We start from the raw sequence: 27,267 nt of genomic DNA, 5'->3' as shown, positions 1-27,267 counted from the left end.
CTGGGAAGGCTGGCAAGAACCCACCCATGCACCAATTCATACAGCCTCTAATATATGTATACTAGAGGCCCCTTACAGGAAGATTCCTTCAATAGGGCTTCCTGTTGTGGTCTCTGTTGCCCCGCCTGCTTCCCTCCCTTCTCCCTGCCCCGCCTGCTTTCTTCCCTTCTTGGCATCCCTGCCACCTTGTCTCCCTTCTCCCCTGCCCCGCCTGCTTCCTTTCTTCTCTGCAGCTTCGCTCACTTCTGCAGTGTTTGGCTTCTTTCTACACTGTCTTCAGACATCCCTCTGGCCTGGATATGCAAATTAACCAACATCTTGGTTGGGTTAATTTGCATACACACCCTGATTAGCTTGATGGGCGTGGCTTGTGGGTGTAGCGAAAGAACGGTCAATTTGCATGTTTCTCTTTTATTAGAGAGGATACACACACACACACACACACACACACACACACACACACACAGAGTGGCCAGATTTTTATGCGTTCAGAGATCATAATAATCTGGCCACTCAGTGTAAATCAGAGGGCCTTCCAGGTACAGACACATCTCTAGGCACTGACCATAATGCAGGGACAGAGCAGAACCCAAGCAGGCACTGCAGAGCTTCTTATAGTCAGGAGGGAGTCAGTCACACTAGGCTACACAGGCTCGCAGTGTCCACAGGACAGCCAATGTGAGGTCAGCCAGGACCTATGCCTACATCTTCCCATTTGTGAAGAAAATGGTGGATCAATGCAACAGGAGAAAAAGAGAGTGGCCTTTGGTTCATAGCAATGAGGGGAGTATGAGGACTGTGAATTCAAGTTGCTAACCAAAGACTGGATCCCACACATGGTGGGATTTTTGTAGGGCAGAGGTTGGAGGTCTTCTAGTAAAATGGGAAGGAGTCAAAGAGAGCAGTGGATGTGGATTTCAGAGAAATAACATAGCAAAGTTTATTCTTGACTAAAAGGATACATAGAAAGTGTGAAATAAAATTCTAAAATACTAGATAGTGTCAATGCTGTGTAGAGAATGAGAGTAGGGGAATACAAGACAGGAGAGCATGTTAAAGAGTATGTCTTGCTGGGGAACATATACATGTGTGTAAGAAATCCCTAGGGGATACATTTAACTGCTTATATTTAAGTTAATGGAAAGGATCCTGGCTTATAAAATATAATGTGTAAATTTTATTTTTTAAATATATATTTTTTTATTTTTTTTACAAAAAGGAAGGGAGAGGAATAGAGTTAGAAACATTGATGGGAGAGAAACATCAATCAGCTGCCTCTTGCACACCTCCTACTGGGAATGTGCCCCCAACGAAGGTACATGCCCTTGACCGGAATCAAACCTGGGACCTTTCAGTCTGCAGGCTTATACTCTATCTATTGAGCCAGACCAGTTAGGGCAAATGTGTAAATTTTAAACCTCCCTCAAGAAATAGGACCTATTAAATGAGAAGCAGTAAGTTATTTTTTAAAAAATCAGAGAAAATTTGACAAATGGAAGTTATTGTTTGCTTTGTTACACATATTATACACTGAATGGCCAGATTATTATGATCTCTGGTGCATGAATTCATGCATGGGTGTAGTCTGGCCAGCCTGGCCATGGGGAGGGGACATGGGTGGTTGGCCAGCCTGGCTACTGGTCGAACTCCTAGTCAAGGGGACAATTTGCATATTAACCTTTTATTATATAGGATATACACTGAATGGTCAGATTATTATGTGTTCAGAGATCATAATAACCTGGCCACTCAGTGAATTAGCACCTAACATTTAACATCCAGTCTTTTAAACTAAATAAAACATTAGCATGTGCTATGCCACATAGAAAATCTCAATAAATTTTAAAGAAGAAATATGTTTGTTCTCCATTGCTATGTTCATGAACCATAATGAATGATGCTTTAAAACCACCAAATATCTGCACACATGAGAATGCATAAGGGAACCTGAAGTGAAGTATATTCTACATAAACCCTGGGTTCAAAGGAAATCATCAGTGAAATTATGGAATATTTACAACTAAAAAAAAAATAAAGAAAAACTACAAATCTAAAGCAGCCATAAAAGAGAGTTTTCGTTTTAGTTAGAATTCTAAGGGAAGACCTACAGTTGTAAAGAGAGATCAAAGTATCAAAGCAGTATATTAGAGAGAGCAACAGAGTAACTTTGAAGAAACAAGGAAAGGGGAAAACATAATGGAAGAAATGAGTAATACAAAGAATTTCAAAATAGCCTTCAACAAACTGGAAAACTGCTTCTCTGAAAACATTGGTAAAATAAACTGATTTCTAGCCAGACTGACCAAGAAACAGAAAAACACTGCACATAGTTCCAACAAGTTAGGTGAAATGGACCAATTCCTTGAAAGAAACAATCTATGAAAACTGCCTGAAAAGAAAGTGATGCCCTGAGTAGTCTGTTAAAGAGATTGAATTTGTAGTTACAGCATTCTAATGAAGGGCTTCCAGGCCCAGGTGGTTTCGCTGGGGAATTAAACAGAATAAATGAACAGACACTTCATTGAAGAGGCTATAACATGACAGAAGCACACTTGTAAAGTTCAACATCATAAGCCATTAGGAAAGGTTAATTAAACCACAAGAAGACTAACTAAATAAAAGCTTGTGCTAACACTCAATGATGGTGAGGATGTGGAGAAACTGTCACTCATACAGGGCTGGTGGGAATGTAGACTATTACAGCCACTGGGGAAAGCAGTTTGGTTGTTTCTTATGAAACTAAACGCGCAACTACCAAACAACCCGGCATTTGCACTCCTGGTACTTATCCCAGAGCAATAGAAACTTTCATCCCCTCAAAAACCTGAGCACAAATGTCTATAGGAGCTTTATCTTAACACTTGTAAGCTATCTCTGAAATCCTTTGTTGGGATTAATATCTAGAGTTTGTAAGAAACGCCTATCACATAAAAAATGTGTAGAGTATATGAAAAGGGAATTTCATAAAGGTAAACATGAAATGTGAACACGATATGAAGAGATGTTAAATCTCACTTCTGGTCAGAGAAGTAATGAGATGCTCTCTACACCAATCTGAAAGCCAGATTAGAGTCTGATGAAGAGGAGTATTGGTGAGGCAATGGAACAAATGGACTGTGATGGTACTATAAACTAGTACAGGCACCCAGGAGGGCCATCTATAAGTACATAGAAAAATTTAATTTAAACATTTTATATATATTTGAATATTCATATGTATAGTTTTTCTAAGTCCTGATAGTTGTTCTGATGTCCTATGTTAGGATATATACTACATATACATATATGTGCATGTATATATAACCTACATCTATATCTATCCATCATCTATCTATCTATCTATCTATCTATCTATCTATCTATCTATATCTATCTATCTATCTATCTATCTATCTATCTATCTATCTATATCTATCTATCTATCTATCTATCTATCTATCTATCTATCTATCTATCTATCTACGTATCTATCTATCATCAGTCTCCTGTTGCCTAGAATCCCATTCCTGGCATATACCTCACAGGTCTTGTCTTAAGATCCATAGTGAGACATGCAAAGCCGTTCATCACCGCCTTGTTTGTAGCAGTATGAAGTCAGCTGTTCATCACCTGGGGAAATGGATAAATGAAATCTGGTGGATACATGCATTTGTTAAAAGAAGCATCAGTCTGCCTGGGTCCATAGTACTGTAGACATGGACACACAGGGGCAAGCTAGGACATGGTCAGGGAAAACATTTTCACTGTGCATGGTCCCATTCTCATCACTCAGGATCTATGTGTTCAACTAAACCAAAGCACTTCCTCATGTGCTTGGCACTGAGCAGTGCCTCCTCATACGATCTCATTCAGGGAAGATGATCAGATGCTTGCTCCCGGCCACCTCCCACCAGGAAACAAGCCAAAGAGCATTAAGAATCACTGGAGGAGAATCTATAACATAGGCCTCTCATTTTCAAGTTTGAATTGTCAATTTTTGAATAACATTTGCTCTGCTGGGACACATGAGAAAAAGCAGGCCTTCTGTGTGAAATCATAGCCTCTCAGAGTTTAAGAGCATGAACCCAGCTTTCAGGTCAGCATCATTGGGTGGGCATGGACCACTGGAAATATTTGAAAGAATATATAGCAAAGAAGCAGCTGGAATAAGTTCCAAAAACGTATCGTGTCAATTCCATCTCAAAAACATGAGTCTTTTTATGAATATTTTCCACTGGCTAAACATCCTCAGGCAATGCTAATTTTATTGTATATGAACAGCATAGCTAATAAATTCATGTGATGTGATGAAATGTGGCAGTGATGGAGCCCAAAAGAGAAAATGGATCATCATGTACTTTCTTCTGTCGTCATTTGTCAGTAAAGCGATAACATAGAAATAAAGAAGTATTACTCTAGGTGTACATATAGACACATGAATATTTTTATAATTTTTAAAGTGTGAGTATTACACATACATAGACCAGTGTCTTGAATAAAACATGATCACCTGTGTTACTACTCAATTTTAAAGTGCTGCCATTGCATATGTGTCTTTAAATAGAACATTAGAGTGGCAGTTGGGAGACAGTTGAACTCCTGATTCCATCCCAGTTTTTCATTCCCCAGAGCTAGTTACTATCATCCACTTTGTGCTGGTCTTTCTTATGAACGATTTTATAATTTTACTCTAAAGTAGTATATCCACAAAGTACTTTAGTTTTGGTATTGCATTTAAGACATTTTATTACAATAGCATCAATCAGAATATATCCTGAAACTTGCTATTTCACTCAAATCACACTTTGAGATTTATCCAGGTTGCTACACATACTCCAGTCCATTATTTTTATCACTTTAATAGATATTTACTATGATTAATTCATTCTTCTGTTGAAGGAGATTTAGGTTATCTCTAGTATTTCACCATTGAAAACAATGCTGAAATGGACTTCCTTATATACTCCATTCTGGGGACGTGAATGAAGGTATATTGCTAAGAATGAATTTGTAGGAGGAAGGCCATGCACACCTTAAGTTTTACTGGTGGGTGCAATTTCACTGGCTGGTTCAGCCACCTCCCAGGTGCTGTGGATGATGGTGACTATGGCTTCTAACTGCCCTTTCCCTGACCAGAGGGGTTAGGTGCTCCCCCTCCACTGCCCTGGGATGTAGGCTCAGCCAGAGGCCAGTAACTGACTGGCACTGGGTAGATAAGCCTGGCTTCTTATGTCCAATGGGATTTATTCATTGGGTACAAATGGTGTTTCAGATCCCCTCTCAAAACCAGGCTGCACGTAATGTGCTGAGTTCACATCGCTGCTCACCTCCCTCCATCATCTACTTTAGAGGTCACTCCTTCACTAAACTCTGTCCCAGTTCCCAGGAGTCCCATTGTTTCCAGGGAACCTGACACAAGATGACAAATATTGCCAAAGTCTCTCCACAAGGGCTGCACCAATGTCCACAGTTAGGAGAGGCTTAAAGGCTGAGAAAGAAAGCCATTCAAAAGTTGAGGTGCGGCAGGGTGAGAAGGAAAAGGCTCTGAAATGAAAGAGCTTTGTGAATTCAACAAACTGAAAGAAAGCCAGTATGGCTGAAGTGTGGGGAGCAGAAGAAAGAGAAGGATACTGGTTGTAGTTGTAGACGTATTTAGGAGCCAAATACGTAGACCTTATAGGCTGGTTTCCATTTTTTTCCCCCCTCATTGGAATAGAAAACTTGTGAAATGCTTTAAGCAGGAAAGTGATACAGTTCAATTTAGACTTTAAGAAAATTAGTCTGAGTGTAAAGAGAATGGTTTGGAAAGAAGATAAGAGAACAGGGATTTGAATATTCACATAGTAGTGTCTGTGGATCACAAAAATTATAGTGTCAACACAGAAAGTAGGAAACACTATGGAATTTATAGCACAGTACTGGGTATGTCAATAAAAGATACAGACATGCAAAGACATGAATTCTTCAAGCATACATGCCAATTTTGTGGAGGGAAAAGAATGAAATAGAGATTAGAAGTAAAAAAAAAAAAAAAGGATAATAAAACCAGGAAGATGTCTTGCAAGGAATGGAGGTGATGAGGGAGCTCTGCACCAAGAAAACAAAAATCCAAACAACAGTAATCAGCCCCCTCCCTACCCATTATTTTCCTTCACCTTTTGGAGACCTATGTCTGGGATGGGGAACAGGTTTTCTGAGACAACTTCCAAATAAACCAACTTTTACACACTAAGTGGGTTGAACTGGATGGCAAAGACCTTCCCTAGTGATTAGTGCAACATCTGAGTCAAGGAACCTGGATGGAGGAGGAAGCAGAACCTCCCTGGAGCTTCATTAGTTAGGACACAGAAAGGAGCACTAATGCACACTCATGCCTGACCTGGTGGATGCTCCTGATGCACTGTCTCAGCCTAATTCCTCCTTTCTCTGCGAGTTCCATGGAGCATGGATTATCTCTGGGATCAAAGATAATCCTGGTTAATAATGCCTTTTTATTTCCCCTTTGCACAACTTTATGTCCTGGTCCCAGGAGATCTGCCGACCAAACTTCTACCATGCCTGATAGCTCGGTGCCCAGGGCAAGAGTAGACAACCTGCCCTGGTTAAAGTTGGAGATATATGGTGGAGCCAGACAAGTAAACCTTATAGGTTGATTTCCATTAGGTATCAACAGATGCTTGTGGATCAAAAGTGATCTCTTGAATCCTTGATTGGGGGCAAAGACCTTGAGATTTCCCTGGACATTTTTCTTCAAGTGCCCAGAGAAGCATATGGCATGCTCTACAAATTCATTTGTCAGGTGATGTTCAAGGAGTTTGTTGAGGTGGTTTCTTTGTTTCTCTGTCTAGCCTTGTGAGACAAATCCTAGTGGACAGAATAGAATGGATGCTGCTCTAAGGTGCTCCAGAAATTGCAACACCCAATGTTACTTACTGAGCAAGCTTCTTGGGTCAAAGTAGTTTTTTAGTGATTGATATCTGAGCCAAGGAGGTTGAGGGAAGCCAAACCTTGCTGGAAGCTTAGCCACATTGTCTCCCTTAGGCAGACAGGACTCAAGTCTCATGGGCCCCAAGTCCTGGGCTGGATCCTTAGGACATTGAGAGGAATGAGTGATTCTTACCCAGGAGAAATCCTGGATATCAATCCACTGAAAAACACACAAAAGTAAAATCACCTCAAATCCCATCACCCAGAGATAATCCACATGCAGCATATTAGCATATTTGCTTCTAGTATTTTCCTGTGCATGTTGAAATAGTTCCCATCTTGTTATAATTATCTCAAAAGAAATGTTTGGTGCCTATAAACATGCTGAATAATATTTCACCTGTTTAAGTACTATCATGTGCTTAAGCATTGCCTATTTGATAGGTATATAGACTCTCTTCATTTACAAAAAAGTACAAAATGTTGTGATGGATATCTTTGTTTATAAAACTACTTCCATTTTGAATGATTTATTAGGATCTGTATCCATAGGAGTAAAGTTATAGAGTCAAATCACATGGACAATATATTTTTAATATCTTGTTTTTTACATAATAAAATACCCAATATTAAGGGTGTGAAAATACACATGAAGATTTTTCTGATAATATACAAACATACATATATGTAATTAAAAGCAGGATTATGCAAACTTGTGTTTTTAATTTAAACTTCATCATGGGAATTTTTTTCATATTGCCTTAAGATAGCATCACTCTTCTTTTATAACTGAATAAGTATTCATTATGTATATGGTTTAGGGTTAGGGTTAGGGTTAGAGTTAGGGTTAGGTTTCGGGTTAGTTTTCTGTTGGTACATGTTATAATGAATCCAAATTTTTATGATTACAATGCTGTCATAAATTTACTAGTACCCATATTTTGTTTTTATTACAGTCAATGGAATTCCTATAAAATAAGTTCAAAGAGTGGAATTGTCCCAAAATTAACATTTTAATTTTTATAGATGCTCTAAATAAATTCTCTAAATTGATTGTGTAGCATACTTCCATGACGTGAATAGGGGTGGTGATGGAAGCAGTAGACAGGATGGAGGTAAATGGGAGATCCAAGCTCTACTTAGGTTCAACTGCCCTGAACAATGCACTGGCTAGAGAAGGGATAGTAACTGATGAAAAGATGCATCATTGGCAGGTGGCAGGTGGGAAGAGAGATCACTCATTTACAGATGAGTCAGGGGAGCTATTTCTGACAGTTGAATTGATCTGAGGTTCACTTCCTTCCATTGATAATGAGACAGTTGAATTGATCTGAGGTTCACTTCCTTCCATTGATAATGAGACAGTTGAATTGATTTGAGGTTCACTTCCTTCCATTGATAATGACTGAATGCCTATTATGCACTCCAAATTGGGTTATGAACGTGAATCAGGAGCTTACAATGGACAGGAAAGAAGACAACTTTAATGCGATGCCTGAAGGGTTATGGTCGGGCAGGAGGGTTGGGGCCACAAAGTAGGAAAGCCTAGCCTGCCTTGTCAGTGATGGAGGATTCAGGGAAGGCTTCCTTAAGGTGGACAGCTGAGCTAAGGTTAACGGATGCTAATGAGTCACCCAGGAAAAGTGGCCAGGGAGAAATAAGATCACTCCCAGAAGGGCAGAGGCATGGAGTAGAGGGATATTCCCATTGGCCTTGGACTGCTCTCCCCATCCCTAGGGTGTCTGTGGAAGTCACTCACCATTCTAAGTGTCCTCTTCTCCCCTGTAAACTAAGAACAACAGCATTGTCTCAGAGGGTAGCTGTGAGGACTAAATAGAGAATATTCAAGAGCAAAGCGCATAACCCATTGTCAGTGTAGTAGTTATCAAGCAGAACAGCTGGACAAAAAGGCAGTGAGGGTGGGAACACCCTGAGCTAGCTAAGACTGTCCCAGCTGAGTGTAACTGGTGACCAAGACACAGCAAGCCCTGTGGCTGAGGAGGACATAGTGGGGGATGGGCCAACAATGCCTTGTTGAAGAGCTTGGAATATATTGTGTAGGCGATGAGATACCACTGAATGTTTACTATTTTTAACTCTTATTGTTTTATTAAACCAACAATATGCATTACTTTAGAAATAGTCAAGTAAAAATAATCTAAAAATAATTACCTGTATTTAAATGTTTGATCTTGGCTAAATATGTGTTTTTTCAGAATGAATTCAAATTGTTTTGAAACTTGCTTTTTAACATAATAATGTCTATGTTAGTAAATATTAGGTTATATTTCTATTTAATGCCTATGCAATATTTCAGTGTGCAATTCAATTATGTATCAGAATTTATTTCACACACTTCCCAATATTCAATATTTAGTTGCTTATAGTTTTTCCTTATTGTTTACAACATGGTAATAAATGTCTTCCTTTTGTTCACTTACATGATTGTTTCCAGAAGCAAATCTGGTAAAGTGGACATGCTGGATCAAAAGCTTTTATAAATTGATCCAAGAGTTGAAACATTTTTCAAAAATGACCTGTACAAATCCACCCCTACATTTTCACTAGGCAGGGACACAAGCTGCAGTTTTTATTTTGTTTGGGTTTATTTGCCTGTTAACCAGTTAACTGCCATGCATCCTAAAAGAAACCATCCCCACACGCCATGATATTTAGAATTTCATTTAAAAAATCAGTTTGCAATTAATATTATATTACTCACAATTCTAGTGGTCTTGAATATTTTCAGCGTAAAATTATCAAAATAACGATTTTAAAGTTGGTCAGGGCTGTCATGTAAGGAAAACCTATTTTAGGAGGGAAAGCTTGGGAACTCTTAAGTGCTATAGACAAAAGCAAAAGTAACTGTGCTTCTTTAGCAACACTGTGCTAGTTGACATTCCACTAAAAATAGGAGTATTCTCTCTTTTCATTCAGATCATCAGGAAAATAGCCGCCTGGAAGTTAATTCAAAGTTCCAACCTACACTCAGATTGGGAGCAGATTTTGTGAGCTGTCTTTGGGCTAGTTGTTGCTGTTGATAATCCTCACCAGAGGATATTTTTCCACTGATTTTTAGAGAGAGTGGAAGGGAAAGGGACAGACACAGAGAGAGAGAGAAAGAAACATGGAGATACATGGATTGGTTGCCTCCTGCACACATTCCAACCAGGGCCAGAGTTCCAGCCTGCCTACAACCAAGGGACATGCCCTTCACTGGAACCCAACCCCAAAAACCTTCAGTCTGTTGGCTCCCAGCTATTAACAGGCTAACTGCTCTGTCACTTTCTCTCACTCTTTGGCTGCTCTCATTTAATTGAGAACATCCAGAATTTTTTTCTTGTTACTAACATAAAGACTTTTATTAAACTCACTGAAGTCACATGTCCATGTAGTACCATCACTGTGGCCAGGCCAGTTAGATGTGCTGATACCTCACTCTGGGCCCTGAACCGCACTCCCCAGAACCACCTAGATGTGGAAATTAGCAAGGGAAATAGAAGTCATGTCCCCCACATGTCATTGTCAAATAAAATGTTGACTTCTGTTTTCCACTCTGACATATATAGAGTTTCAAAGTCCTCATTTTCACACTTATGATAGAAGAAAAAATGAACAATCTGAAAAACAGGAGCCCTTTTATATCCATCAGGTCACTGAAGTCACAGGACTATGAATTAATCTTTGCTGCTGTGAACCACTGATATTTAGGGCTTTGTTAGCACAATATAACCTAGCCTATATTCCTGATAAGATGGAAAACGGTTTTTCCAATCAAAGTCACAACATCAAAAAGCATAAGAGAAGACAGATTTGACCACAAACAAATGTAACACATCTACTTAGCAAAACACATATCCATCAAATTGAGACAAATGGCAAGCTAGAGAAACCATTTGCAAATTACTGTCAAAAAGCTGATATCCATTGTAACTAACATCTGGCCGTGGAGGAGAGGCAGAAAATAGGAAACAATTTCCAAGGAGAGAACCCTTTAGAGTTTGGGATGAATATTCAGGGGTAAGCTTGCCAAGGCCTGGGGTAATAGACTACCCTTTGGGGCAATAGGTAAGATGAGTCAGCGGGGCAGTACTAAATGCTCAGAGTCTAGATGAAGTGGGGGAATGGTAGTGGTAATGCTCTGGAAATATTTTCTGGGTTCTGTCCTAGGATACAGTTCATCCAGACTAGCACAACCAAAGGTAGTTAAATGTGAAGAACCATGGAGAGAGGATCTGGTCATGGGTCCTTATGGAGTAGGTAGAAACAAGCCCACTCACGGAAAGGGAGTCTCTAAGGTCACAGAGCCGCGGTTTTAGCCCATATGCCTGGTTTTCCTTCACAAGAATTCTGCCTGTGAGAGAAGCTCATTCTCTCCAACCCCACAGTGTGCAGAACCAAGAGTGTCAGGAAGGCGAAACACTTCCCATCTGCTCATTAGACCGATGGGCAGGCACTGCTCACAAAGGCAGGAGGCTGGTGACTTGGGTGGCCCAGGGGGACTGTGGAGGACTGCCAGGAACTCACTGCTCCATCCTGCTGACAAGGGTGGGAGCACAGGTCCTGATCCTGTCCTACTATGCCAACTGTCGGGGGTCCGAGGCCTTCTGCCAGGGGCTCGACCTTTTGGGACCCCAGGTATTTGAAGACGGAGAAGCCTTGAGAAGTTGTAAGTGTATAAAAGAGTCTTTATTGTAGGAGCCAGTGGCCATGTAGCCAATGCTAACAAGGAGCTCTAGACAAACTAGTCCCTCAAAGCAAAGTCCCATTCAGCAGGTAGCTGTACACCGGCTAGGCAACAACACATCTTTCCTATAATGAATTCCTGTGATGGTCACTAAGAATGCATGAGGGGAACAAGGCTGTGCTGTGCCCACCTGTGGAGATGTCAGGTTACACAAGAGCACAGTCCTGATACCCTCTCCCAACAGCACCCCACACTGCAGCACTGAGATGAAAAGATGGAAACCTCTTATTCCTGGCAATTATCTCTTGGTAGAAGGAGTGAGTGTGTCATCTTTTGGTTCACATTTAAATCCGTATTTAAGTAATAAACATTTTCTTTCTGCTTAGCTCATGTGGCTCAGTGGTATTGTGTTGACCCATGAACCAAGACGTCCCCAGTTTGATCCCAGGTCAGGGCACATGCCCAGGTTGCTGGCTGGATCCCCTTAGGAGGCATGCAGCCATTCAATGGTTTTCTCTCATCTATGTATGTTTCTATCTCTCTATACCTTTTCCTTCCTCTGACTCTAAGATCAATAAAAACATTATTTTTCTTAAACCTTAAAAAAATCATACTGTATATTTTATTACTTAATACATGATGATAATGGGAAATATATGACTTTTGTATTTTCATACTATGCACGATAGAAACAGAAAAACAATGCTTGTTCAAGAAAATAAAGCTTTTAAAGATGTCTCAGAGACCCAGACATTTCCCTATGGTTTCCAGCTCTCATGTCATAACTCTCAAAGTGGCCCATACCCTAAAGTAATGCAAATATTTAATATGGGGGGCTTCTTTTTACACATTATGTTCACCTTTTAGGGATTTTACATCTTAATAAAAATTATTTTTATTCTCACCAAATCACAATCAGTCTTCTCATCTACTTCATTACATAGTCAGAGAGGAAAGGCCTCGTATGTTATTTCATTTCCATGAAAACCCACAATAGTTAAATCCATGGGGACACTTAGAGATGAGGGACTGTCAGGGGCTGAGTGGGGAAGATGAGCAATGACTGGCTACCACCTGGATTGGTCTGAATGAAATATTCTGGAGAGGGTTGTAATGTGATGTGATGGTTATGAAAAATTGTGAATGTACTTAATGATGTTGAAATTGACACTTTAAAGGATCAAAGAATTAAATTTTAAATAATTTAAATTAAATTAATGTTTAATAGTATTTTATTAAATTGTATTAAATATATTTAATTTTACTCAATATTATAGAAAAATCAGTAAAATTCAAAGTATATATGTAAGATAAATATAAACATTGTAAAAACTGCTATTATTAGTGACAGCAGACACAGGCTGCCTCCCAGGACCTGGGACAACAGGCCTCGCAGAGTCTGATGTGAGTTGCTCACAAGGTGCAGGTGGTTCCACATCTGGAAGTTCAGGGAAAACTGTGCCTGAGGCCTTCTCTGGCTCTGGAAAGGGCACTAGAGTTGGGGTTTCCTCTCTAGATGTTGCTTGATCTTGCTCTGGAGCTGCTTCTGTAGATCCAGGAAGAGAACATGTTACACCATGATTGACTTTTGTTTATCTTCAATTAAGGGAAGCTCCCATCTCCATCACTGAAGTCTCAGTTCAAAACCTCACCCAGGAAGTCCTCCAGACTGCAAGCCATGGGCACTGACCTGAGCGACTCTATGCTCGGACCTAAACCCCAGCCTCTGTGAGCTCTTCTCTGTATGACCCAGCCCCATCCCATCCCCACTCACCCACACCACCCAAAACTATATGCATAGCCCTCTTCGACTCCCTCTCTTTTTACTAGAAGAATTCTCAGAACTGTGTTCTGTTACAGAAATCCCACAACGTGTGGGATCCAGGATTTTGCCAGCATCTCAAATTCACAATTGCCATTTTCTCCTCACGGCTGATTCTAAACCCACTCACATTTTTTTGCTGGTCCAGAGGTCCACCCTAGTCTTCAAAACATGGAAAGATGCAAAGATAGATCCAGGAGGCCAGAGGGATGTCATATCAACCATACTGTGGACACTACCTGCCTATGTGGACCACTATGACTGAATCTGTTCTGAAGAAAAGGAAGCTCTGGAGTGCAGGCTTGGGGTCAGCTCTGTGCACTGGATTATGGTCAGTGGCTATAGATGTGTCTGTACCTGGCAGGGCTTCTAATATATTTGCTGAATGAATGAGCCCAAACCAGCCCCATCTCACATAACTGAGTGAGCCTGAAGCTCCACTACTCACCCCTGGGATTTCTAATCTGCCTTCATTCAGGACAGAGATGCCTAATAGAATCTATAATCTGTTTATCAAAAGAGAAAATAGCTTAGCACAAGACCCAGAGGAGAATCAGAAATGAGGCAGAGGCTTTGTCAACAGGGAGAGAAAATGGAGAATTAGCACAGCCACAGCCCCTCCAGCAGACCTCTCCACTGTCCAGGCACCCAGAGTGCACTTTCTAGGGAGAACCCCCTGGAGTCCCTACAATAACCCTATCAGGCTGGTCCTTGGTTCCCCCATGTTCAGAGAAACAAACACTCAGAGAGATGCAGTGACCTGAAGACTCACAGCAAGCAGGTGGCTGAATGACCCTTGTGTTGTGGAGGGGCAGGGTCTCAACTGGTACATGCTTGGTCCTGCACACGTTGGTTAGTAGCAATTGTTCTGAATTAACACAGAAGGGTGAATGGATATGAAGGTGGGGTAACTGCCTAGGATGGTGGGCACCAGGTACTTCTTCAATTTGTCCAGAAAAGGTGCCTGGGCAGCCTGCATCTTACAGGTCCTTTCTTTTGTCTGTGGGGGTCAAGTTTAACGCCGAGTGAGTGTTGTTGGGGTCACTTTGCTGTTTGGCAGCTTGAGTCCATGACTGGGCTGACTGTCTCCCTGTTATGCTGAGGGTGCCCCTCATGGGAGGCCAGCCCTTGGCGCTGGCCATCCAGCTCTGAGTCTGGGCACACAATGGAACTGGCTCATCAAGGAAGCAGAGTTCCGGCTTCCAGGAAGGGCAGGTTGAGAAGATGAGTAGAGTTCTCACTGGGATTGTTCGGGTCCTCAGGCCAAAACACATCTTCCATGAATCTCCAGCTTAGCACTGCCTGTCCCATCTGACCTCCCACCCACCAGAACGTGCTGGTTCATAAGCAGAGCAGTTAGGGGCTCCCCGTGGGTGTCACCAAGTTAGTTTCCAGGCTGGGAGCACATTCACACTTCAGTTTCTCTTTTTGTTTCCAGGGTCACACTCTGTACCAAACTGAAATGTTAACAGAAAAGCAATTGGGCCCTCCAGGACTTGGCATCAGCAGGGCCATAAGCAGGGCTAGAAGGTAGACTTGAGTGTCCAGAGATGCAGATGAGGAAGTACTTGATGTGTGTGACCTCTGGGTTGCCTGTTGGAAGAACTTCAGGCCATTCCACACCACACCTTTGATGAGGACCCGGAGCATGTTCTGCTGGTGCTTGATCCATCCATGCAATGGCTTTTGGACTCCATGTCCCTGTCCTTGGTTTTCTTAGGCAAAAACAGCACCTTCTTTTTCATCTTCTTGGTGACCACTGTCATGGACATAGTGGGTAGCCTGGTGACCTGGATAGAGTGGAAGGTGCACTTGAGTGTGTGTTTGGTGGTAGCCAGGTTCTTCTTCCCCAAGTTTCTCTTCCTATCTGTGGGCTGGGCTTCCATCCAATAATTTACCTTAAGTCTCATCAGTTCGGTGTCAATGCCATGCTTGGGGGAGGTGGGTGGGGTGGGCAAGGCCTCCTTGTTGGCCGCAGACCTGTATGGCAGGGTGGACAAAAGCACACTGAAGTCCAAGAGGAGCATACCATCTGTGTCTCCTGACATAGCCAGGGACAGGTCCACTAGTCCAAGTGCCACCAACCCAATGAAGGGATTGAAGTGGAAAGAGTCCTCGTTGAGACTCTTCTGTTGTACCTGAACATGGCTTCCTTGATGGTCAGCTGGTGGATACAGCTGCCCCCATGGATGTACCATGTGATTCTCAACACCATGCCCAGTGTGTCTTTCATGGGCCTCCACCTTGTGGAACATGTCCTGCTAGGCCAGGTCTTAAAAGAAGTTGTGGAGTAGTAATCAATGCAGTGCAGGTACCTGGCCAAGGGTATTAAACCAGTGGGATGACCAGGAAGCACACATAGCTCTGCCAGACGGGAAGGTCCTTGCACAACTGCTCCATGAACACCCACAGCATAGCGCTGAAATAGTGCTGTGCCCCTGCCACTATGATCTTCACTGTCATCAGGAGCTAGAAATTGTGGTGACAGTATCTCTGTTTCCATGAGATGATAAGAGCTGAAGGCCACCTGGACCTCAGGAGCAGGTGCACACCACAGGCAACACGTGTTACTGCTGGACTCAGAACGGAACTGCCCCTGCCAGTTGGAGGAGTCCAGGAGGAGGATGTTCTCGGGCAGCTGGTTGTCAGAGATGAGGATGTGGTTTAGCTGGACTTTCACCATCTTCCTGGATATGGCTGGGCAGGTCTCAGCAGTGCTTATTGTCCTGTCTGTTGGACCACTTGTTCTGGCTCTGCCACCTGCCAACCCTTCAGAGATGTGCTCCAGCCCCAGTGACCTGCCTGCTTCCCCTGAGATATGGTGGAGGGGATGAGAGACTTGGTCTTGGTGACATGCCCACAGAGTGGCAGCTTCTCTGTGAACATGTCAAGGGCTGAGGTCTCTGCTGCTGACAGTCCTAGGGCTGTGCTAGTTTCTCCTGTGAGTGGGTGTGCTGTGGGCCACTGAGTCTGAAACACAGTTCCTTGGTTCCTTGTGGCTCATCTTCTCAGGCACATGGGTTGGACTTGGAGGCTCCTTCTGGCTCTGGCACTGTGGATGCTCTCCATCTCCAACAGAAAGCTGGGGGGTGGGTGCAGGTCTTCCAAGTATGGCCTGAGCCAGGGCTTAGGGGTACTGAGGACAGGTTCTCTAGTGGGTCATACAGCAGATCCTGGTCCTCCTCCACCTCAGGGACATGCTCTGAAGACTCCTTCTCCAGGTCCAGGTCTTCTTCCCAAACTTGCACCCTGCACAGCCACGCCCCAACTTTCTTGTTGGCATCTTGTTGCTTGGTTTGAATGGTGTTCTTACTACTCCTTTGTGCTGCATCTTGACTTCTCCCACATCAAATTTCTCCTCATATGGGTCCTGCCCCTGCTTGGATCATGGATGGCCTGCTGCTCAGAGATTTTATCTTCCCTCTCTGTGTAATGAACCCTGGATTTGTCCTTGGGACTGGCCTGCTGGGTGTTATCCTCAGGGTCCATGAACTGGTTGGACAAGGAGAAGATGCTGAAGTCTTCCACGTGGGCAGATGCCTCTCTCATGGTGTGTAGGGGCTCAAAACCTGGCCATCCTTGGGGACTGGATGCATCTCCTCAGCCATGTCGATGGTGCTCACAGCGAGCATCTTATACTCTGGGATGGTCTGGATTTTAGACAATGCTTCTGCTGCAGCATAATCTGCAGCTAGTTGCCTTCCCTCCAGAGGGAGTGGGGGTACTGCAGAGATAAAGTCAGCACCAGGTCAATCTTAACAAATCCACTGGGGGACAGCAGAATCTGATCAAATCTCAGGATGCACTTTGAGTCATTAATTCCCATAGCAATCACTAAGGAGGTGATCTCCTTTGCAAGGTCCTTTAGGAATACCAGCTTAGTTAAGGTGAGGCTGCACAGCCTGGGCATGCAGGTAGGGCTGGAGGAATCCACCTCCCAGGTAGCAAAGATGTTCATGGGCACCTGTTTGTTGTGGGCAGGGGGGATGCTATCTAATTCTGCGGTGGTGATGAAGCTGTAGCTGCAGGCCTCTTAGAGGTCTTATTTCTACCCTGTGTTGGAACAGAGGGGGCACATGCCATCAGAGGCAGCTCATAAACTGCCAAGTGGGTTGGAGGCTACAGCTCAAACTGAATACCCAGGCACTCAGTGATTGGTGGCAATAGGTGGAGCACGAGTGACTACAGGGGCCACATGCTAACCTGATGGCCTTGCAAATTCAGAGTCCTAAAGTAACCACGAAATATATTCTGAAATTAAACTAAGAGCAGTTTATGGAGGGGAGTTATGTCGTAGGCTGGCATCTTCTCTGACAAGGGTCAATCTTTACCTTAACTGAGCCTGTCTATTGTCTTTTTGTATATAGAATAACTTATCTTTGGAATGTGAACATTATTTTCCTTTATTCAGACCCCTGAAAGCACAGGCACCACTCTGCTCTCTGCAGAAACCACACATCCCCTCATTGTTACTGAGTTCATTGTTGACTGTTAACTACCCTGCACTCACACAAGTGAAAGAAGTATGGGTGTATCATCTTGCTGTTAATCCAATCCCAGAGGTTTCCCCACCTTGCTGTCTCCAGCCTCCCTAATCTATCACCAATGAATTTCATGGAACCCATACAGGTCTCCTGCTATGGATGCAATGTATAAAATCAGGTGCAAAACTGCCATTCTCCAGAGCATTATCTCCTTATATTGAGATTTTGTTTCCTGGCAATTAGTGACACTTTGGCTCAAATTCACAAAAATTCTTCACCGGTTTGAAAATTTCTTACATTGACATGAGAAAATATTCTTGACAGGAAAAGTAGAGTTGGAGGTGGGGACTGGTGAAACATATTAGTATCTGAGGTCATTTCTTAGCAGAGGATGGACAGCACATGCTTGCATTAACAGTATCAGTCCTAGGATTTCTGACAAAACATCTCATTCTAAGATGAGAACACAGAGGTTTTTCCTGGGGTAGGAGGGTCAGGATATTAGGACAAGTGGTATGTTCAGGGCAGCACGGTTTACATGACAACAGAAAAGGATCATGTCCAGGTCCCACAGCAGTGAAGAGATCCATCGCCAGCCCTGATAACGGGTCCTGCTCCTGGTATGTCCATAGTCCAGGGAGGCCCCAACTCCTGATCTGGAGGGGCCAAGAGGATGTATTCCTCGGGGCAGCAAATGGCAAGGAAACAGACTTGGTACCTTGAGCCCTGTGTCCTTTTGGAGAAAGCATCCCTACTAATCACAATGATGTGTAAGAGTGGGCAAAGGTGTGTAAGGATTGTCATGACAACATAGACACACGGGAATGGGTGTTAAAAAGGGAAAGTCTGTAGAAAAATGCAAAAATACTCTTGACTGAGCATAAAGGGAAATGGAACAAAGTCTTTTCTCTGATATTCCTAGCACTTTGTGGACAGTGACTTTGCATCTCTTCTGAAAAGGGACAGACAGAGTGGGTTAGGAGGAGGAGATGGGGACCCAGATTCCTTTGGAAATTGGAATCTGGGAGGGATCTCGGGGGAGTAACAGGGCAGCTTCTGAAACCCAGGGCTGCTTTTGACTGCATGGGATCCTGGAGTCTGGGTCACCTCAGCACCTACACTCACCCTGAAGCCATGCTGCACGCTTGAGGATGTATGGGACACCTGTGTTTCCTGCAGGGACATGGAGTTGAGAACCCCATCTTTCAGCTTCTCTCCATTCTCCTGTGCAGAGCTCTCTAAAGACGGTTCCTAGTCACCAGAAAAGCATCAGAGCCCTCTTTTGCTGGTTCCGTCCCTGTGACCCTCTATTCCAGACTCACACACACCATGATCTGCTTAGACCCCCAAAGTTGAGGAATAGGAGTGAAAGCCTGAGAGCCTAGGATTCCCACTGGCACAGATAAGATAACCCTCTGCAAGCCCATCTCCATTTGCCTGCTCTGTCTTGTGGTGTGACCATGACAGAACTGCTAGGTTATCTACCACCCAGTAACCTCTTCCTGCCCCAGGGTTTATGTGGGCTGCAAAGGGATGGTACACTAGGTGGCCTAGACAGGATTGGTCTGAACAAAACCACCTTGTGTTACCTTAGGCCATATTCTTAAAATGGCCAGAGATGATGGGAACGAGGGTTGAACCAACGTCTGCACCGTCTGGAAAAGCTCTCACTGTGGAGTCTTGAGAAGTAAGAGCACCAATCACTGGGAACACAGCAAGAGAACATCTTGCACTGGCAAATGCCTCTTGGCAAGTGAACTGGTGGTTGGGTGGTTGCTAGAATGTGGGTGCCTGGTTACAAGGATCCCAAGTTCTATTGGGAAGTGACCTCAGTTCCTGGGATTGTCTTTCCCGAGTCCCCTCATCTGACACCAACTATGCAGATAGTTTTGTGGGCGCTGGCTGCGGACTCATATTCTCCCTGAAACACCATATCTGTACACAGCGGCACCACTCCCCTCTCCCCAGAACCGTTGAAGGACTAATCTCAGCCAAGTTCCCAAAGTGGAGGAGACAGACCTAGGTTCAGAATCAACCCCTTATTCTTACCTCTTCTTAATCCTGCATAAGTCATTTTACCTGTCAGGGCCTCTGTCTCCTGACTGCACAATGGGTTATTGCAACAAGTGCTTCTTAGGGCTGTTCAGGCTCATGGGGGGTAGAAGCTATAAAGTAGGGGAAGACTGTCACATCTAGGTAGTGTCTCAAACCTCTTTTTCCTTCCAGTTTTCACCTCCTCTGTGTCTGCTTTTCTTCTCATCCCACCCAAGGTCTAGACCAGTATATTGGTTCAACCAGGTCTGCCATAGCACACCTCAATGCCTGAACTCTCCCACTGGCAATAGCAGCTCATAAGGCAGCATGCGGGGCTGGGATGTGCCCACCAGCTGTCCTCCACAAGTTGGGTGAATGGATTTTGATGGACAATTAAAGTTCTCTGACACTATGAGGAACTCATTTAGAATTATGATGCTGTTCACATCTTTACTGAGTGTTTACTATATGCCAAGTGCTGTGCTAAGAGCTGGACGAAGGTCTGATTGAGCAGAATCTTGGCCTTGAAAAATTCTGATGTTAAGGAGATAAGGCATGGCATGAAGTGATGGCTTTTTAAGGGAAAATTATATGGTGTGTGTGTTCTGGAGGGATAGTGAATGATTATACATTAGGAAGTCACCTGGAGCTCATAGCTGTCAAACTGCACTTCCCGAGACAAACAGATGTGGTTGGCCAAGAGGTAGGCAACAGGTCAGTTATGTACAATGTATCATAAGAAGTGCTATGCAGCTGTGCAATCATAGGTTCAAAATTATTAAAGAGCAGAAATACTATTCATGTTATATGAAAGGTGAATGAGAATATAGGGTGAGCCATATTAGGAATCACTGTATTTACATGTAGTTGAAAGTATACAAATAGGTTGAGGGGTAGGGTTTTCATCATCTATAATGTTTATTGTTTAATCAGAAGGCTTCCATCAATATGCTTTGGTTTTATGTACTACTAGAGGCCTGGTGCATGAAAATTCATGCAATGGAGGGGGGTCCCTCAGCCCGGCCTGCCCCCTCTCACAGTCTGGGAGCCCTCAGGGGTGGAAGGCGACCTGGAAATCAGGGTAAGGCAATGCCCCCATCACACCTCTGCTGCTTCCACTGCTGGCAGCGCAAGCCTCAGCCGGCCCTGGTTACCTGAGCCTCGGGTGGACCTGGGCAGCTGGGCAGCCACCATCCGAGCCTTGCCTGTGCCTGGGGCTGGCCCTGGGCAGCTGGGGGACTGAGGGAACTGGGGGACTCTAGAGGCAGGCACGTGGAGCAGCCGGACATGCCTGGGCACGGTCCCAGCCATACTGCACACCTAGCGGGGCTGAGGGGACTGGGGACTGCCATCTTGTGGCTGTGGGTGCCACCATCTTTGAGGGCATGGAAGTCAATTAGCATATTCCCTCCTTATTGGCTGTGGGTGCCACCATCTTTGTGAGGTGTGATGGTCAATTAGCATATTCCCTCTTTATTAGATAGGATTTTTTCAACCAACATATGGCAGGATGATATACACCCGTTATCCTCACACTTTCCTGCCCCTGCCCTCAAGTTCAGGGGCTGAGACCTTATCTGGCTTTTCTTGCCTGTAACCCAGGGCCTGACTCAGGAGTTCAATACAGACTCCCTGAAATATCAGACCTGGGATAAAGCCTGTGTCTTCCTAGTGTGAAATGACAGGACAATGACTTCTACTAGAAGGCACCCCAAAATATTTACTCTTACCATTTTATTGTGGTCTAGAGGCAAGCCCAGGCAAAGGCTCAGTTTGGTGTTTGCTTCCAGTGCTGGCAGAACCAGGAGCCCAACAACACGTGTGCCATGGCTCACTCGTGTACTGGAGGGAAGTCATTGTAACTCATGACAATGACCTTGACCCACTTTCAAATTTGACAAGTTCACATTCTGAAGGTGTTTCATGAACTTGGAGGATTTCTTCGAGGAATAATCACTTGATTTTTTCTTCAGTTTAATTTGGACGCTAATGTAAATCCCCTCCTCGCCTGGCAGCTGACACTTGTGACACAGACATATAAAAACATGTGTTACACCTTGTGTGTACACTCTGTCTCTACCAGTCTCCCTCCCTACATGTATAAAGGTCCGTGCAAAGTGTCTCTGACCTTACAAGTGATGTATTAGAGACAATTGTCAATCATGTAGCCCCATCTTGGTGATATGGATCTTTGAGTAGTAAGTGGTCTACACATAAGACTGGAACAGTGTCTGAAACCTGAGAGACCTGAGGGGTTGACTGGCAGCAAATCTCAGGAGAACTAGGCTGGTTGCTTGCACATCTCTGGTTAGAGGTGTGTGACTATGGGAGGTGTTTGCTCCTACAACTGTATCTCCTGAGAAGGGAACCCTGAGGGTCAATTTTTTCACTGGTGCAACCCCCAAAGCCTTGCAGGGAACAGCAGGCATCTTATTATTTATGGAAAGAAAAGGCTGTGCTATCCCAGGGGCTTCTCCTTCAGTCTCAGCAACTGTCCTGTAACCTGAAATCTGTGACAATCACCATCGTCCCGCCCACCCACACTCAGCTCAGTGCCTGCTCTTTCCAAAGACAAATGAGACTATTCTGACTTGGTCCCTCTCCCTCCCTATCAGAACCTGAAATTCTGTCCACTGTCATCTTACCTGTTTGCCCCTTTCATGACCAGGGTGAACTGGGCCCGTGCACCCTGCCATCTTTGTCTTAGATTTGGGGCTGTTCTGAGAAAATGCCTTATCCCATATCATTAAGGAAAGGGCCAAGAATGAAGACATGTTCAATGTCCTGAGTTTCTGTCCTTGATGGGTGCACAGCCATGTACTACCACAATCAGTGCCACGGAGCAGCACCCTTACAGGAGAAGCCACTGAGCCCCGCCTCACCCCAGTCCTCCAAGAAACTAAGAATCAACAAAGTGTCTCCTTTCCCCAAATATGGTCCATTTTCTGCCTTTCTTTGCCTGTATATGCCATCAAAATTGCTACCTCTTGGCGAATCTAATTGTGGGATTTGCAGGGAAGGCGTTACCAAGGAAAGTGCCAGAAGGGTACCTCCCTCTGGCCTCCAGCATAAGTGACCCTCTCTCAGCAGGACCTTTTCTCCACAGCTACCCCTGCTCCCTAGTGCAGACAACAGGCCAGGTGCCAGGGCTGAGCAGCACAAAGCATTCTGCTTGTCCCCGCCATGCTTTTCCTTCTCAAGTCTGGATCCGCATTTCAGCATTAAGGGACTGCAGAAGCAGTGGAGATATCATGCTGAGGGTCTTGAATGACCAGTCCCTTTATCTGTCTTCAGAAGGGTCATGTCATTACACTTGGGCCTTTTAGGATCATAAAGGGAACTAGCAGTGAGGATTTCAGAAAACAAGAAGGACATTGGGGCTACCTGAGCAAGCACTGGCTCTCCCCACAGATGTGGGTGTCTCCATTGTACCAGCAGGCGAGCCAGTACTTACCTGTATGCACAGGGCCACCTCCAGACATGCTTCTGTTATTTCAGTAGGGCCATTCTTTGAGATCCCATTATCTGGGTGGGTCACTGCCTACCTCTTGATCATAGTCTCCTACTAACACTTCAATCAGGCCACATATTTAGGGACAAATTAGCCAACTGTCTCCCAAATTCCTTCTGTTCCACCTACAGGAAATTCAGTATTTGTCCTCGATGTCGCCCTGTCCACCTTCTACTCTCACTGTTTCATTAGCACCTCAGTTCAGAGACCATCACATCCTATCCTCACCATACTCTGCAGCTTGTTATCATTTAGGACATGTCTGAGCTTCTCCCCGCCTACATCTCACTTTCTCCTTACTATTGTCCATTCCTTCACCTTCTCATTCCACCTGCTCACAAACTGAGGAATATCTGCTTCCTTTCTCTCCTCCAGCACCAGGACTGCTGGTCACTGCTAGGGACCATCATACCAGGGCTCCCAGAGCTGGTGTCTGACTTCCTCTCTGCTCATCTATCCTTGTTCCTGTCCTGAGAACCAACCTCCTGATGATCCCAGTACTTGCAAATCCACTCCCACATATCTTATTGTTTCCTGACTCAATTCAATTTTTCTAATTCTTCCCTCTGCCTGAAATGTTTTTCAATGCCTCACTTGTCTGGTTAATATCATATATCTACATAGACTAGAAATGTAAACGGCTCATTAGTGATCCTCTTAGGAAGTGGATACACAATACTTCCCCACAAAGAAATGTCCTCTTCCTGTCACCTTAAGTTCACTTGTACTATGGGAACCATATCAGGTCATTGTCCTCATGTATCTGTATTCCATGAGAATGTTGTTTTTTTTTTGTTTTTTTTTTTTTTTTTGAATTCTAAAGCTACAACTGATCAAGCAGTTCTTTTTATTTTTTTATTTTTTGCTTTGTTTTATTTTATTTTATTTATTTATTTATTTTTTTAATTTCTTTATTGATTAAGGTGTCACATATTTGTCCTCATCCCCCCATTCCCATCCCACCCCTCTCCCCACGCATGCTCCAATCCCCTGTTGAACTTAACCGTTGGATAGGCTTATATGCATGCATACAGGTCCTTTGGTTGAACTCTCCCCCTCCCCCCACCCGCCCCCTACCCTCCCCTATCCTCCCTCTGAGGCCCGATAGTCCGATCGATGCCTCCTTGCTTCTGGTTCTGTTCTTGTTCCTCAGTCTATGTTGTTCATCATTTCCTCTAGATGAACGAGATCAAATGTCACTAGATATATACTAATAAGAACTGAATGTGAGACAAGCAATAATATTTATGCTGACAGGCAAATGAATCAATCTGTAGCGAGCTTCCCCCTGGACCAACAGTTCTTTTGAGACCCAATTTCGATGTCCAGTAGTTCCTTATGTGTACATGTCAGCACTGACCCCTCAGCTCTGGATGGTGGACAAATGGTGGTAATGGAGGTCCCACTCCCTCTGGTTTGGTCTCGGCCGAACCCAGGGGCACGGTGTCACCTGGACTAAGGGGCACGTGGCCTCACCCATACCCAAGGGGCGCGTGGTCTCACCCGGGCCTGGGACCCAGCCTCACCTGGATGGATCCAGGGGCGCACGGCCTCACCCGGACCCAGGATCTGGCTTCACCCGTACCCAGGGACGCTTGGCCTCTCCCAGACCCAGGGGCACGTGGCCTCACCCTGGCTTAGTTGCACAAGGCCTCACCTGGATCCAGGGACACATGGTCTCTCCCGGACCCAGGGACGCTTGGCCTCTCCCAGACCCAGGGCCACTTGGGCTCACCCGGGCCTAGGTGCACGAGGCCTCATCCGGATCCAGGGACGCATGGTCTCACCCAGACCCAGGGACGCTTGGCCTCTCCCAGACCCAGGGGCACGTGGCCTCACCCGGGCCTAGGTTCACGAGGCCTCACTCGGATCCAGGGACACATGGTCTCACCCAGACCCAGGAACGTTTGGCCACTCCCAGACCCAGGGCCACTTGGGCTCACCCGGGCCTAGGTGCACGAGGCCTCATCCGGATCCAGGGACACATGGTCTCACCCGGACCCAGGGACGCTTGGCCTCTCCCAGACCCAGGGCCACTTGGGCTCACCCGGGCCTAGGTGCACGAGGCCTCATCCGGATCCAGGGACGCATGGTCTCACCCGGACCCAGGGATGCTTGGCCTCTCCCAGACCCAGGGCCACTTGGGCTCACCCGGGCCTAGGTGCACGAGGCCTCACCTGGATCCTGGGACGCATGGTCTCACCCGGACCCAGGGATGTTTGGCCTCTCCCAGACCCAGGGCCACTTGGGCTCACCCGGGCCTAAGTGCACGAGGCCTCACCCGGATCCAGGGACACATGGTCTCACCCGGACCCAGGGACGCTTGGCCTCTCCCAGACCCAGGGCCACTTGGGCTCACCCGGGCCTAGGTGCACGAGGCCTCACCCGGATCCAGGGACACATGGTCTCACCCAGACCCAGGAACGTTTGGCCACTCCCAGACCCAGGGCCACTTGGGCTCACCCAGGCCTAGGTGCACGAGGCCTCATCCGGATCCAGGGACGCATGGTCTCACCCGGACCCAGGGACGCTTGGCCTCTCCCAGACCCAGGGCCACTTGGGCTCACCCGGGCCTAGGTGCACGAGGCCTCACCCGGATCCTGGGACGCATGGTCTCAGCCGGACCCAGGGATGCTTGGCCTCTCCCAGACCCAGGGCCACTTGGGCTCACCCGGGCCTAAGTGCACGAGGCCTCACCCGGATCCAGGGACACATGGTCTCACCCGGACCCAGGGACGCTTGGCCTCTCCCAGACCCAGGGCCACTTGGGCTCACCCGGGCCTAGGTGCACGAGGCCTCACCCGGATCCAGGGACGCATGGTCCATGAGAATGTTGTTGAAAAGACTTTATCATCACTGATATCTAGTACTTAACAGTTTCAGCATACAGGATTTACTCTAAAACCATTTTATGTTAAAAATATATTTGTTCAAATTCTGGACCATGACATCTACTGTTAACAATCATAAATTTAAAAAGGCCCATGGACTCTAAAATAGACCTACACTCCCTTTACTTCTCCAGCCTTTGTGTAATTTGAAAATGCTTCCCTCAATTGTTAAGGAGCATGGAAATCAGGGTAAAGTGGGTAGACAAATATTTATTCACCTCTGGTTTGCTTTATGAATCCCATCCTAAAGAGCCTTGTGTATGATGCAGATGAGCTCATGTTTTCAATGCTTAGGGCACCAGGTCAACTGTAGGACTCATCACTTTCATAGAATTTTTTAATGCCCGTGTCAACCCAGACAGTAGCTCATCTTGAGGGCATGGGTTGTGTGTCTGATCCAAAGTTTATTTCCATTTGTCCTGAGATATTGTAGCTTTTAACAGGGCATGGTGCCTAGAAGAGTGTTAGTCTCTTCTCTCCAGAGTGGTTGGGAGCGCTGAAGAGGACTGATGGAAAGGGAGAAGCCAGGCCACATGAACAACCTTGTTCAGCATTAGGGCATGAGACAGAAGAGCCTCAGCAAAAAGCCCAGATGAACCAGAGCTGAGGGGCTGAGGACAGGGAGAGGCTCTGACCCAAGAGGAGATTTGGAAGTGCTGCTTGTGGAGAAGATGAGTGTGGACCCCCAGACCCTGGAAAATGCCCTGTCCCCTCTTCAGTGCTGCTATAGGCCAACAAAGGAGATGTTTAGGATGCTTTTCAGTGCTGAGCAGGGTAGAGTTTCTGTCCCAGGTGCAGGTGGCAGTTATTGTTCAGGAACTGCTTGCTGCTTCTTAACCCTACAACATTCTTCAAAGTGGAAGCCAGGGGACACTTAAAGAATGCTTTGCCCATATACTGGTGGAAGATGAAGCCAAATGAAATGTGGGTTC

At 45.1% G+C, this 27,267-nt stretch overlaps 1 pseudogene; it reads right to left on the bottom strand.

Annotated features, from left to right (window-relative positions):
• Nucleotides 1-14,880: 14,880 nt before the first annotated feature.
• Nucleotides 14,881-27,267, bottom strand: part of LOC114228316 (phosphofurin acidic cluster sorting protein 2-like) — a 14,060-nt pseudogene continuing 1,673 nt past the window's right edge.

This window comes from Eptesicus fuscus, chromosome 20, assembly GCF_027574615.1.
Source record: "Eptesicus fuscus isolate TK198812 chromosome 20, DD_ASM_mEF_20220401, whole genome shotgun sequence".
Lineage (NCBI taxonomy): Eukaryota > Metazoa > Chordata > Mammalia > Chiroptera > Vespertilionidae > Eptesicus > Eptesicus fuscus.
The sequence above is the reverse complement of the archived record's forward strand: the minus strand, read 5'-3'. Positions and strand labels throughout refer to the sequence as shown.